The sequence below is a fragment of the Haemaphysalis longicornis genome, unplaced genomic scaffold (assembly GCF_048455015.1).
Source record: "Haemaphysalis longicornis isolate Haplotype H1 unplaced genomic scaffold, Haemaphysalis longicornis Haplotype H1 scaffold_6, whole genome shotgun sequence".
Lineage (NCBI taxonomy): Eukaryota > Metazoa > Arthropoda > Arachnida > Ixodida > Ixodidae > Haemaphysalis > Haemaphysalis longicornis.
The window spans coordinates 102,118,843-102,133,192 of NW_027526407.1; the positions used below are offsets into that span (position 1 = coordinate 102,118,843).

The 14,350-nt window shown below is 42.9% G+C and overlaps 1 long non-coding RNA gene across 1 annotated transcript; it reads right to left on the reverse strand.

Annotated features, from left to right (window-relative positions):
- Positions 1–1,339: 1,339 nt before the first annotated feature.
- Positions 1,340–11,218, reverse strand: LOC144141823 (uncharacterized). The gene is made up of 4 exons (XR_013316708.1): positions 10,975–11,218; positions 6,741–6,852; positions 4,798–4,859; positions 1,340–1,683 (listed from the first exon to the last, which is right to left on the reverse strand). It is a non-coding gene; the product is annotated as an uncharacterized LOC144141823 (long non-coding RNA).
- Positions 11,219–14,350: the final 3,132 nt, after the last annotated feature.

Consider the following 14,350-nt stretch of genomic DNA (forward strand, 5'->3'; position numbering starts at 1 on the left):
TGTTTCTGTTTAGAACCATTCCTCCCTCTGTAATACCTTATGGTCCTGAGGATACCAATAAATAAATAAATAAATAAAAAACCCCGACCTTCCCCCATTCCCAACCCCTCCCGTGAGCAGTGGGAGAGCATGTTGTCAAGCTCCAGCCTCGACGACTAGATGATCTTGGTTGACAAAGCGGACAGACCCAGGACACCCCATAGACTCCGGACTAGGAAGCAACCCCAGTTTTTGCTCATTATTTATTTTTACTCATTAAAGTTTTTTCTCTCCCTCTCTTAACTGGCCTGAGTCTGTTGGCAGGAAATTCTCAAGCTACCGTGAAGAAAACGAAAAATGTAATTATCAATATATCCTTTACGCAGCATTCTTGCGTGGGTTAATATTTCTTTTGTAGAATGCCTACTGGACATTTCAAAAAGGTTTACCTCGAAATCATTCGCCACTTGAAAAGCCTGTGACAAAGATAAAGAGCACGTTAGGGCAACCCACTAGAAGTTTGTGCAAAATTTTTGAAGCATACGTGAATACTGTTAAATGCAGCACACAGAACACCCACCGTAATGGAAATGCAACGCGATACACATTGTACTTTATTGAAACACTTGATTCTAGAGCAGAATCTTAATACGTCTTTTTCTATACTACAAAAATTCTTCATTTCATTGTACAGTTTCTTTCTGCTACAATTGCCTTACACCGTCGTTTCTGTGGTTATGCTGTTTTTGTCGCACCGGCTTAGGCACCTGTCACGATATTTTTGGTTGTTCTGTATTTCAGGGGTGTTTACCCACCCCTCATAACACTTTCACACGATTCAATGTTTTCTGCCTTGTAGAGGCAGTATATTTGTTTTCGTTCAAACCTGCCGAGCCCCAGTTTGTTCGACTTTGGGGTTTCAAATACAAGTTTTGCTTCGTTTCTACGACCCGTTTAAAAAATATTACGGTGTTTGTGCTGGCCTATGACCAGGCTACTGCGAACGTGCTCTTTGCACACCAAGTGTACTCTCAAAATTCTCAAAATGTAGTATGACAAAGTTGTTTTAAAAAATCTTGGGATTTCATTGTTCTTTTACGGAAAATCGAAATGTCATAAACTTTTTATGTGACAACGTTAGTCGGAATTGCATTGATCGTATCACAAGAAGCGTCTCCCGTGCAATCTAGGATTTAGAAAATTAGTAAGGTACGTAAATTCGTAAACTGAAGATTCCTATTTCAACGGCAATGAATGGGTTGTGTTTAATCCAAGGCCAATGTCTTGTGAATGTGTCAGCATGAACGTTAAGCGCAATTCCAGAGCTCAATTTTTCCTATGAATAGTTTTAAGCATAAAATGTAATGCTCATTTTGACAATCACCAGTTACAGAATTTGATAAGAGTAAACCTTTTTACGCTAACCTTGCAACAAAATTTTCCGACACAAAATACATGGTTTCAAGGTAATTCTCGACACATTCTTCCTGTGTCATTTTACTTATTTTAAATTCGGCTTCTGCAAAAAACGGGACTCAATGCGGCTCTCTAAGTACCACTTCTTCAAACTGTAGCAAAAGAACTTAGGAGAAGGCATATATTTGCACCACGTACAATAGCTTCGTCTCCACAAAGCTTGGTGACAAGGCAGCGGTTGTCGGCACAGCCCACTAATTTCTGAACCTCCTCGAGAACTGACTTAAGCTGCAAAAAAAAGTAAACACTCGTGTTAATGATCGCGTCGTATATTTTGCTTGCAAATACTTTATTTCGCCATCATAAATCAAGATTGGATCTCCGGAGGATCGTTGACTGAAACTCTAATGGAGGAGCAAATATGTCAAAGACTTAGTGGATGCATTACTGCTTTTTTGTTAACCGACCAAGGCTGTTGGAAAAATGGCGTGATACAATGTATTGTGTTCGCTTTGATTCAGACGATTTCAGGTACATTAACTGCGTAACGAACACGTTGTAGATTCTGAATGCCGAGCTTGCTATGCCTAACTGAGCCGTAGAATATTAGACGAAACGCAGTACAGGAAATTGAACCTTACACGAAGAGTTTCCACAAAGGGCACATGAAGATGATGTTCCCCGTGTACGCGAAGTGCATAGACAAAAAACGCTTCCGTTACCGAAATCGTACCTGTGGCCCACGCATCACAAATGCGACATCCATTTCAATACGTCCTGACAAGACTCTTGAGGCAGTTATGGTTTCATGCTTTTACTTTGTCCCAGCTCTCATGGGAGAAACCCTCGTGCTTTTATTAACCTTCTGTCAAAAAAGGGGGGTTAATTTTTTTCTTTTTTCAAGCGAATCTGTAGCGTCCTCACTGATGCGGTTGTACGCCAGTACACGCTGCGGGAAAGCCAACTTTCTGTGACGGTGATGACGAATGGTCATGGTTGAAGCGAAAGAAAAAAACGCTCCCCGTGGTTGGAATCGAGCCTAGCGCCTGGCTTTTTGAAGCCGGCGTCTATTCCATTGCTCCTTTTTGAAATTTTGTTTCTTTAGCCATGGGATGATATGCGCAAACGTGAAGGTAGGAGGAATACATAGCCAAGCAAACCAAAGTATACTCTGATAACAGAAAACAACACAAACAAATTAAAATTCAGGCAAACACAGACAAGCGTTCAAAAAGAGGACCAATCAGGTGGTTGGTCAAGCGAATTATTCACAATATGTACAAATGCCACAGCATTTCGGAAGTATGACTTGATCTTCGTGACTCAGCATGCCTATCACATCAGCGACATCGCCATAGACCGTACAATCGAATCAACACAGACATGTCACACGGTGGTTCTCCAGGATAGCCGAATTGCAAAAATGGAATTGAGAAACGTGTAGTATTAATTTCTTTTCTTAGGGTTGGTAGCAAGATCTCCCAGAAAAAGACAGCATCTCTTCAGTCTACAACCGTGATCTATTGTATCTGGTCTAAAACAGAGCCGACAGTCTGAAGCCTAAGCTATAAACAGACGCTGGTATTTCATCGAAGTCTTAACAGGGAGCGTGATTGAAGCGAACGCCAAGCCGCGGGTACCGATTTACGCCGTAGACCCCCCAACCCAAAAGTTAGGCCTACTGAGCACACACCCGAGAGCTGCTGTGGGCATTCAAGAAAAGGGGTGCGTACCTCTAGAGTAGCACATACTCACAGTGTGGGATCGGCCAACAAAAGAATCCATCACGACAAAGCTTCGCGTTAAACCATTGTCGCCGCTAGACAGACAGGCGCAAGATTTTTATTACACTACTTAAATGAGCATTTTTATCTTCATATACGTACACATCTAAAAATTGTCACTACAGTAGTTTATGATGTCACATTGCTATGCTTTGCCCCTTGATTTCTGACTATCCCTGAGAAACAGTAACCAATCTGAATAATTCATCGATCAGTACTGTATTATACTCTGCAAAATGCGAAATAAAAATGAAAAGCTCAGAAGCCTTATTGAATTAACGACACTACTACGTGAACGGAAAATCAGCTTTTTTTTTTAAATACAAACGTTTACTAATTTATCTAAATTGTTACTGCCTTATTCGCGTTTGTTTGTTTGTGCACGGATTTTATTCTCGTCGAAACTGAACTTTAAATCACCATGTTTTAGACATTTTAGCGCCAATCACCTCAATTTGTTTTCCATCACTATTATTGGTAAGGTAGGTACAGGTGAAGACTTAGGTTGAGTAACCGCTCGGAGTAAAGTGAGCAAGGAAAGCGTGTGCTAGGTGGTTGTTACTGTGAATTTTTGCCCCGGACAAGGTTTCTTGAGCGATGGAACCAAGCAGAATGAAATGTGCGGGAACAAACCCTTGTCCTGTCTGTCGCAGTACATATTTGAAATGGCGTGAACCATATCCCCTATCACCGCCACTATTAAAATCACAAGCAGCATTCTGCCACCATCATCATGAGTAGTGCGAGGCGTGGCTCCTCGGCGGTGCCACACGACAGGAGTTATCGAACACGACTGTGCACCTTAGCGGTCGCAGGTCATCGCAACTCCCGAGTTGAAGCCAGGATTACGCGTCGACAATAGCAGGAAGCCTACATTATATCACTCGTGCTGGTATCTAGCGAAGTTCTGATAGAACACTAAGCTCAATCTGCGCTTAAATTAGCCAAGTAAAAACGAAGGAGACCAACAGGGCTGCTTTTTCCAGGCATCAGAAAAAATCAGCCTTTTCCAGGAGGACTTCCGTCAGGCAAATTTGTTGGTCGGCAAGACCTGCGACAAATTGCCGAAAATAGGAACAGCATTTAAATTCAAGGCCAAAGCGTTTCTCCGTGAGTGGCTCCCGGAACGTTTTGACGGAACGACATGATCGGGGTAGGGCTGAGTCCCTGCGGTGTTTAAGGGGGAAACTGCAGCAACCACAAGTTGACCTGGAAACCCGCTAATCGTCGAGGGAAAAGAATGTCCAAAAAATATCGGGTAAAGCAGGCAGTAAAAGCATTACGCCACCTACGTACACTAACATGTGCGCCACTTCGGCGTCTTGACAAAATACTGAGCGGAGCACTGATTCACCCCACAAATTACAACACACAAATTACAACAAAAGAGTGACTTTGCACGAGCCGGTTTAAATTGGTTCAACCATACGTTTGATTTCTTTACAGACCTCAAACGAAAATGTAACATAAGGAAAGACACTTTAAAAAGTAGATGAATTGCCCTTGAAATGTAGTTTGAAATAAAAAGTTGAAACGTATACCTTTTAAGGAAAACACTGAATAAATATATTTCTTCAGCCCTTAAACCAGCAATTTTTAAAGGACTTGTTTTTCCTACCTCACTTGATGCTTGGGTCTCGATGCAGGAAGCAAACTGCTCCATTTTTGAAGCATCGTACACTGAAAAGATGCAAGTTTGGCATCTACTTATTTATTATGTCCTTTGTAACTATTTTCAAATAGCAGGGCTGCACGCCCACCCCTCCCCTCTTTCCCGTGTACAGTTGGGTCCGTAGAAGTTTGTTGTGTTTAGTAATATTTCGGTTCTCTTTTTTATTTTGTCAATGGTAGGCTTGTAAAGTTGTGTTATAGGCCAAAATAAAGGACACCACCCCTAGGTCTATAAGTCACCTGTGGTGATGTTTGCCAGTTTGACATTGTTTCGGTTTTGTGAGGATGAATGTTTAACGTCCTGTATTGCACATTTTCACTGCACACCTGAAGTGTACGCTCCACGTTTTGTAAAGCAGATTAGATTACGACAATATAAATATGTGGGTTTTGGCTTCCATTAAAAACATACAAGGGTGTGCTCTGGGGCAGCGAGTTGTCAAGTTCCGTCACCACCTGTGTTGCATTATTGCTTCAACGGTAGGTGAGTTAGCACTTTTAAGGATACCTAAGCAGTGTCCTTACAACGATGCCAATGTTACGGGTCTCAATAGACGACCCTCTATCACCGATATTTTTAAAAGAAAGCAACATACGTTGGATTGAATACGGAAATATACAGTGCAGGAACTTCAGTGTATATATCACTAAATTATGTTGTAAGAGGCAGGAGAGCGATGAAGATGACGTATGTAATTTTCTTACTTTCACAGACCCCGATCACTGCCGAATAAATTTGGCTTAACGAGAATGACCTTTTTTTTCTAAATTACTGATGCCTAAACAGCTACTGCTGCGAGTTTAATGCTGTAGAAATTTTGGGACCTTTTTAAATAGGACTCTGTTCTTTGTAATACATAAAAAACGTACATTTTTTAAAGGACACCAGATTTTTGGGGCTTTGTGGATACGTTTAATTTTAAAGTAATTTGTAACACTTTTTACAGCAGAGTTGTAAAAATTCGTAAAAAATACCGTAAAAATTCGTTTTGTCCGCGTATCGGTTCGAGTACCCCCATACATGAGCGTCAATATTGGGATTTAACGGGTTTGATCTAACCCGAAAAAGCTGTTACTACATCTGACGGAAACAAAGTAATTATGCCTTACTTACACGTTAAATCTAACACACTTTTACCTTCCCTCGAACAAGAAAAGCGATGCTCTCAACGAGATTGACAGAAAATAATTTGCACAATTCGATTACCCCTTATTTGTTAACCTCGTACGCTACTAGTTTCGAGAAGCAGGCATTGAGAAATACAGAACTCCAGCAGCTTCTGAGGCACGGGCAAACAGATGACTTTTAGTGTTTTTCTTGAACAACATGCAGCGCCGGCAAGAAACCCTCCACTCCTATATAATTCCTGACATTGTATTTAATACGATTTTACCAACCAATCTGGGTATCCTTCTTCGTGAGCAATTTTGCGGAAATAGTTTCAGTTTGGTTTCACTGAAATAAACGCAACAAACTAAATCACGGATGATGAGGGGAACTTGGGGAAGGTCATGGGCGTGGAGGTCGCAGAACGGGTTAAAACCTAATATATTTTATGTGAGGTGTAGATGTAAAGAGTAAAAACCGGTTTACAACTGTGCCATAAAGCGTCCAAATATTTAAAAATGCCAAATCAATAAAATCAGCAATAAATAGCTGATCAACGTGACTACATTGTCCGCTGAGGACATGCGTCGCTATAAAAGCCTTATGTGAGTCCTAATACTTGTCGAGCCACACATTAGTCTACATTACCATGCTTAAAACGTCCTGTGTTATCAGCCAACGTCGTTGATTGCGATTTAAACTCTCAAAGAAAGTATTACCCATAGAAACAAAAATGTTTGCCTCATTGACCGCACATAGAATACAAAGGCATAGAAACTCACCGCATTGGAATACATTGGACATTCCAAGGCCGACGAAAGCGAGGAATACCACGGCGAATTTCATTTTCACTTGGGGTGGAAATGCGAGGATGCTTGCACAATTTTCTCAAGTCTGTAAAGAGCGGTTTGATCTCATTCGGTTTTGCCAAAGTTTCTAGTTGAATCTGGTGAACCATGCATGCCACTGATGCTTATATATTAGCTTTCTGGTTCTGCTCATGCGCGAAACAAATTTTAAATTGTAATATTCTAATTAAAAATGCGTAGTACATTTGGTTGTGGCATGTAGAAATATTCTGTGTCTATGCAAATCACTTCTAAGACTTGTTCTGGAACTTTCACTGCTCAAGGTGCGCAGTTTAAATTTTGTGCACCGTATGCTCCAATATGGACAGATGGGCGTTTAGCGGTATTATCTTTAGTGTAAAGATATGTTGTTGGGACTTCCTCGCTGCTTGCAGACGACACTGATCATCATCATTCATGCTGCTTCACGAGCTGCCGCATGCTAATGTGGCGGCGCCGGCTCGCGCCTGCTTCTTCTTCTAGTTTCCATAAAAGCCTCATCGAATCACGACGTGTCGCTCCCCTTCCTGAGCATCGCGCCGCAGCTGGAGGACCCAGAGGTCCAACACATGGTGCCGAAAACCCGGGACTTCTAGACGACGCCAAGCCCATCGACGCACGGAGCCGCGAAAGCCCTGAAAAAAGACGCGGCGCCTGCGATCTTGGCGAGTTCCCAGCTGCGTGCGACCAAATGGAGCGGCAACTTCGACGACGCCTCAGACTACGGGCGCAACTGGATGGCCTTCTAGCGGAAGCGGAAGGCCACTTAAGAGGAAATCTAGAGGTGACACCATCTGCAGTAAGTGTACTGCTCGACCGAATCAGCGCATTTTATGCACAGATTGAGAAAGTGGATGACGCGATTTTTGAGGAGACACCAGACGACTTGCTAGAAAGTGAGACGTTAGACGCCGGAAAGTACCGCGACAAGGTTGTCACCTTGACGGCTAGTCTGCGTTTCAAGATTCAGGAATGCCGGTCTTCGACGCTACGCCCAGCGACCGTTAATTCACAAACACAGGGCAAGTGCACATCCTCACAAACAGACCATCCACTACAGGACTTGGACGCATGGAAATTACCTCTGGTACCCTTTGGAGATAGTTCGAGTCCTGTCATTTTAACGGCTACTTTGAACCACCAGCTTCAATCCGTGGAAAAGTGGCACACAACGACAGCCCCACTACCACAAGACTCCACTGTGAACTATCCCCTCGTGGAAGCGGAGTCCAAGTGTATGAACTATCCCCTCGTTGAAGCGGAGTCCACTACTGAAGAAGCCATCGAGATGCTCAATAATGAGATGATCTTCCGAGAAGCTTCAATGACTACATGTATATTGGCCAGCAACGACCCTGTTGTATCTAACGCCTCAGAAGAAGTACTGACTTCACCGGAAAAATCAATTTGGTCGCCTTCTGGAACCTCAAAAGCGGTAGGACTTCATTGCAACAAAGAGTCGGACATCTTTCCCTTCACGCCCCAGATAATCCAGTACTACCGGGAACAGGCCTCAAAGGATACAGGACACCTTCTTCAGCCAACGTCTGTAAAGCAGACCGAGTCAAAAGGACACGAGCACCTAAACAAGGCACGAGCCAGAAGACGCCATTTCGAGCCAAAAGTGAGGCATCAAGCGAAAATTGTGGCGCTGCAGACACGGAACAAAACAGAAGAACAAAACAGAACAAAAACAGGAGCCCCAAGACGTCCGCGGAGGAAAGCACAGAGAAAAGGCAGCAAAAGCACGCCCTCCCCGAAGGTCCGACACCTGCAAGAGAAGTTTGCCGTTTGCAGCAACTTTCCCTTGTTTAGGTTTAGAAAACTTTCCTGCTCCTACCTTCATGAATCGACTCTGGCTTCCAAAACACTGTGGACAAATTGCAAGAAGCGACAGGTTAGGCAGTGGAAACACCGATGGCGGAGGAAGCGCTCTCTTGACGGCGGACGACTGATGCACGGGAATCTGAAATCCAGCCAAGAAAAAGACACTTATGGAAGGACAGAGTCATTCTACTCGGCGAAAAACGTCATAGAAAACTGTGGACCTTGACGCAGCGATTAGAAGAGTCGATCGATCGACGGGACGAAGTATCAGGACTTGCTCTCTATGCTTGCCCAGCAGCACTTCAGTCCAGCATGCCGTACTCCACCCTTCGGAAGCCATGGACCTAGCGTCATCTGTCGGCGGGGGAGACTGTTGGGACTTCCTCGCTGCTTGCAGACGACACTGATCATCATCATTCATGCTGCTTCACGAGCTGCCGCATGCTAATGTGGCGGCGCCGGCTCGCGCCTGCTTCTTCTTCTAGTTTCCATAAAAGCCTCATCGAATCACGACGTGTCGCTCCCCTTCCTGAGCATCGCGCCGCAGCTGGAGGACCCAGAGGTCCAACATATGTGATGCCGAAGTATTCTCACGCACACCTCATTCTTTCAATCAGTAGTTCTGTTGACAAACTGGACGCGGCCATTATTTGTTATGTTACTCCTTATTATTGTTTCAGTGCAGTATGGAAAATAATGTTTTTTCTACAGTTACTGGTACCGATATTCGAAACAAACGAAGATCACAATGGGAATATATTTTTGGATAAGATAATACTTATCTAACAGAAGTAATACGCCTAATATGTAGGAACGTTTTGTGCAGTCATAATTATTGTTCACGGCAGGCTTTAGAAAGTGCCATAGTTACTCAGATTTGTTTTTTCAATTGCAGTGTGTTTCAAAAAGAAAAAAAAAGGACTTCTTAAAGAGTTTATTTTTGGCATTGCAAACTGCGTGCTCAAAACCCGGCGCGAACTATTGTGTGTAAAATATGGGATTTGGCGTAAAGTGTTCGTAACTTGATGGCCAGCATAGAATATTTTTATTTTAGTGTTAACGTGCAGATTTTTCGGACTCACGATAGAAATATTATACTTATTGCCGTTCTTACTCGAACCGCTTTCGTTTTTTGTTGAAGATATCGCTTACTAGAGAAGTAACGTAAGTAGGAATTACAATAAGAACAACGTTGACAAACTCTGTTTTTACCAAACATAAGACGCTTCAGACAGCACTCTCATACGGCATTTTATATACTCGTTGACTGTGAACGTGCTCAAAAAAAATTACTGCAAATAAAACAGGAGATTTAAGATCTAATCTTAGCAAGCATCAGAAAGGTTTTGTGCCCCAAAACATAATTGGCCCGAACATAACATACACGTAATTAGCTGAATGAGTTAAAGACCGACGAAGTCCTCCCTTCAAGATTTCTGCTTACTTTTAACGTTAGTGTGCCCATTACTTAAACACGTTCCTCTAAAATTTCTTATTTTATCGCTGACGCGTTGCAAGCTGGACTAGTTGGAGAGACATATTCATGGATGGAGGCAGCGCGGACTTTAAAAGAGACACAGGAAGATGAACACATTGAAGCAAAATGAAGATGAACGGCGCTGCCCTGGTGTTCATTCTCCGCTGCCTCCTCTTACGTTCTCGCTGGTTTCATCTATGTATATCTTATTTTTTCTCTGCCTGGGGTCCTACGCGTTCCCTCCTGTTAATATTATTCCTTTGCTGGCAATTTGGCAACCAAGCGGTCTTTCTGACATCAGTAATCTCAATAACAATACCTGCCAAACAAAAATTGTTTCTTTAAAACAAACTCAATTGCCATTCTCCAATTTTGTGGTATTCTTGGTGCTGTTTGTATCCCTTAGTTGAACTCCTAGAAATTTATTCAATGTTTTCGTGAACGCGCTATGTTGTTTTTAGACGTGCTTAGTTAGGCCATAGGTTTCTATTCAAGACATTAGTGCCGGAAGCTTTTTGCTGACAGAGGAGTCGTACTCACAAAATAATTTATGTGCCCACCAAATCTAGCTACGCCTGCCGGTGTTCTGAGTGTTGTTAGGAAACAATTACAATTGAAAAAGTTAAAAATAAATTTATAAAATTCTGCACTCAGTGACCGTACAACCGCTTTTTGAAAAAGCTACAAGTACAATTTTTATGACATAACATAGTGGTACTGCAATCTTTTGACACGTTTCTCAACAAAAAGATCAATTTTCCACAACACATCCTTAATATATGAGTGCATAAAGGTAATCTTATAATAGTGAGATGCTTAAAACTTACAGGCACACCATAAATTCAACATAAAAAAGTGACTTACCAATTGCCTCTCATCAAGACAACGAGCAGGAACACGTATATTTCCTACAATACGACTTTCTTGTATAAAGACAGGAAAAAATAGGTACTGAATTGACCAGTCTCGGGCAAAAATGTTTGCCGTGAATTTGCCAACTCTCAACGAAATGATGGTCCTTGCACAGCAGGCTTTAGAAAAAACATCTGCGCTAAAGTGACCTCGGTGTCACAGCGTACAGCAGGTCCTTTATACGCGACATTCTAGTCGTACCTACCCTATCTCGTTCTGCACAACACAAATGACAGAAGCCTTGAATCCAACATTGATTTAGTACAGCAGGTCCTCTATGCGCGACATTCTAGTCGTACCTACCCTATCTCGTTCTGCACAACACAAATGACACAAGCCTTGAATCCAACATTGCTTTAGAAACGAATAAATCTGTACAAAAGGACAGCTGAGTGGAACGCTCTCTAATCTAATAGATTTTGCGGCTGCGAAAAATTAAATCTTATCAAAAATGTGAAACTGGCAGACATTTCAAGGCTGTCAAAAAATACAAACCTGTTGGATTTTTATCGTTCTCTCAAACGAAAACACGCCAAATACGTGCGTTATTTTGCTCTTCACACGAGAGTAGCCGATGTTTTTTTCGAGTTGCTCATTGGACGCCAGATATTAGTTCACAAAGATCACTAAGGTGGAAGTGGGTACAGCGAATACGGGTTTTTACATATAAAATATAGTTCATTCTAATGGGCAATTTCAAATTCCTGTGTCAGTGGAATTAACGATTTTTGTTTTCACATGAACAAAAGGGTATCTCAAAGAGTATGATTCAATACACAATCGAATACTGCAACGTCAAATATGTCCTCGTGACCGAAGTACTTGTAGCGGAGCTCGTTGTGAATGTCAGGTATTGACAACTGCTGTTTTGCAGAGAGAAAAACGACAGCGAGGACTTCAGGCTTTATATTGTAAGAAGCTTGTCGACAAGCAACTATAACTTTCGTCATCCAAACAACAGTCTCAAAAAGACAGTTTCGCATTTCATTGGGTATTTTTGACGCTACACTTGGCATTCTTCAGGAAATGTAACATCATCAGCCTTTTTTGTTGTGATAGTTTTATTGTTTTATTTCGGGTACGTGACCTTGTAGTAACCAAAGCTTCAAAATCTAAAGTGTTGCTGTAACGTAGATGAGCGTGGAAATCAAATGACGAAACAATTTCCGGCTAGAGGAGATGCGATTGCAATATAAAGCCTTAAAAAACAGAATTCAATTACGGCGTGCGTCACTGGCGGTCGCAAACAGCACTTCTAAGCACCCGTTGCTAGTCCAAATGTTGCAATCGATAGACCATCATGCACAAGGACCTAACTACGTTGGGCAAACAGCAATAAGCAATAAGACGACTCTATACATGGCATCCCCCAAATATTTTGACGGATTTGAAAATATTTGGGAATGCACCGGTATTATTACTATTATAACGGGCCCTGAAAATCGACTCCTGAAGCGCATTCTCGGCACTCGACACTTCGCTTATGAGAGATTTACGATCCGTGGCGCACCAGTTAAATCGTTTACAACTCGTAAAAGCAAGTTGGCCTATATCAATGATTGCAGTGCCGTGAAGGCCAATATGGCACTCGCAGAATATGGCACGCGCAGGAATTGCTCGACATCAAAGAGTTTAAAAAGCAGAAAAGCAGACATTGCTGCACAGAAAACACTACCGCTGTACGGCTTCAATATTTTGAACAGTGAATGCAGAAGGAAGCACGAATAGCGGAGCTTGTCGAAGCTTTCTTCCCGAAACAAACTAGGATGGAGGAGACGTAACTGTAAAGTAATGCCTGCGAAGAGCTTGGAAAAGGCCGGCCTTTTTAAAATAAGCATTCCTCAGCTACCAAATAATCCAATGCTGTACCCTTCACTACATACGTTAGGTTTGTCTAAGTGTCTTTTTAATTAAAAACATTTCGCCTTTCACTACAGGCAAAGTAAGAAGGGGCATGAGGGTGGACGGAAACTCCAACTGTACCTACTTACCACTAGCGCATACATGCATGTGCGTATAAGGGTCGGATAAAAAATTTGTGGATGTTAGCATTAAGCTCGTTCTACATGGTGCGATTTTCTGTGCGAATTCGCGTATTGAGGGCCGCTAATGCTGCAAATGGACATTTTTTTCTTGCTGTGGCAAAAGGCCAAATGCTTAAAACGGTCATGCATCCCTCTCCAGCACCGCTCGTGAGGAATTGAGGCGCAAGACCTGTGGCCAATCGCAACGCAGCTAGGGGAACATCATGTCATCCCCTTTTGCACGCTTAGCAACCAGACGGCGTTGTTTTCATAAACGCGGCCTAATCGCACGTGCGTTAACAACACGATGTCGCGCGCAGTTTTCAATGAATGCTTAATCGCTGTCCGCACAAGTGGCGGACATCGCAGCAGAGAAGTACAGAAGAACCCAAGAAGAACCGTCCGAGGAAAATCAAATAGGGGTAGGCACGCCCAACCAGCGAACCCAGGGTTGCTTGCTGTGTTTGTCTTCTTTCCTATGTGCGCGTATATTGACAAATATTTTAGATTGTTATATAAAACCGCAATCAAACTCATATTTACTTCCACACGTCTGAAACAAATTGCCCAGAAAGTACAAGAAAATCTGTTTTTTTTTTAATCACAAGTTTTTTCTTTTGGCCGACTTAATTCGAGGCTCTTCGAGGCTCTTCGGTTCGAGGCTCTGGGACGAACCGTCCCAGCACGCACAGCCGCGACCTTGCTTGGTATCGTAATCCCTTCACAGGAGGTTGGCCATCATATCGCCAACCAGCAAAGGTAAAAATAGAAACGAAGGGAGTAAGGAACCGCAAGCAGCGACGAGACAGTGACAGGATCGTCGCAGTTTCGTTATGGTGTTGGCATGCTGCTATTTTTAGGAGCTCGTTTCCAGTTTAAAACCACTGAAAACTGCAGTTTGTTCGAGTATTTTACAATGAAATTTCGTTGCTACGTTTTAATGCCAATGTAGTACGTTCAAACCGTCGAGGGATTGCGACATCCCCGCCGGTGAGGAGATCTCCTTTCATGTGCTGCCCAACGACGAACCTCGGCGAAGCAAGTGGCTACGTTTTGTGAACTTTGCAAACGGAGGAGAAAGAGAGCTAAAGGAAGTACGAGTGTGCTCGCTTCATTTCCGAGGAAGTAGTTACGGCAGGGACCCTTACGTTATCTCACTCCTGGGACATGCTGGCGCTCGTCTCTGACTTCGTCAAATCGCCGTCAAAGCTCTCTGACCTTGGGGAAAAAATGCCGAACGCACCGCGCGTTGACGCTCGTATCTTTCTGGTCGAAGCAGAGAGCTCGCGCGAACGGCTTTCCAT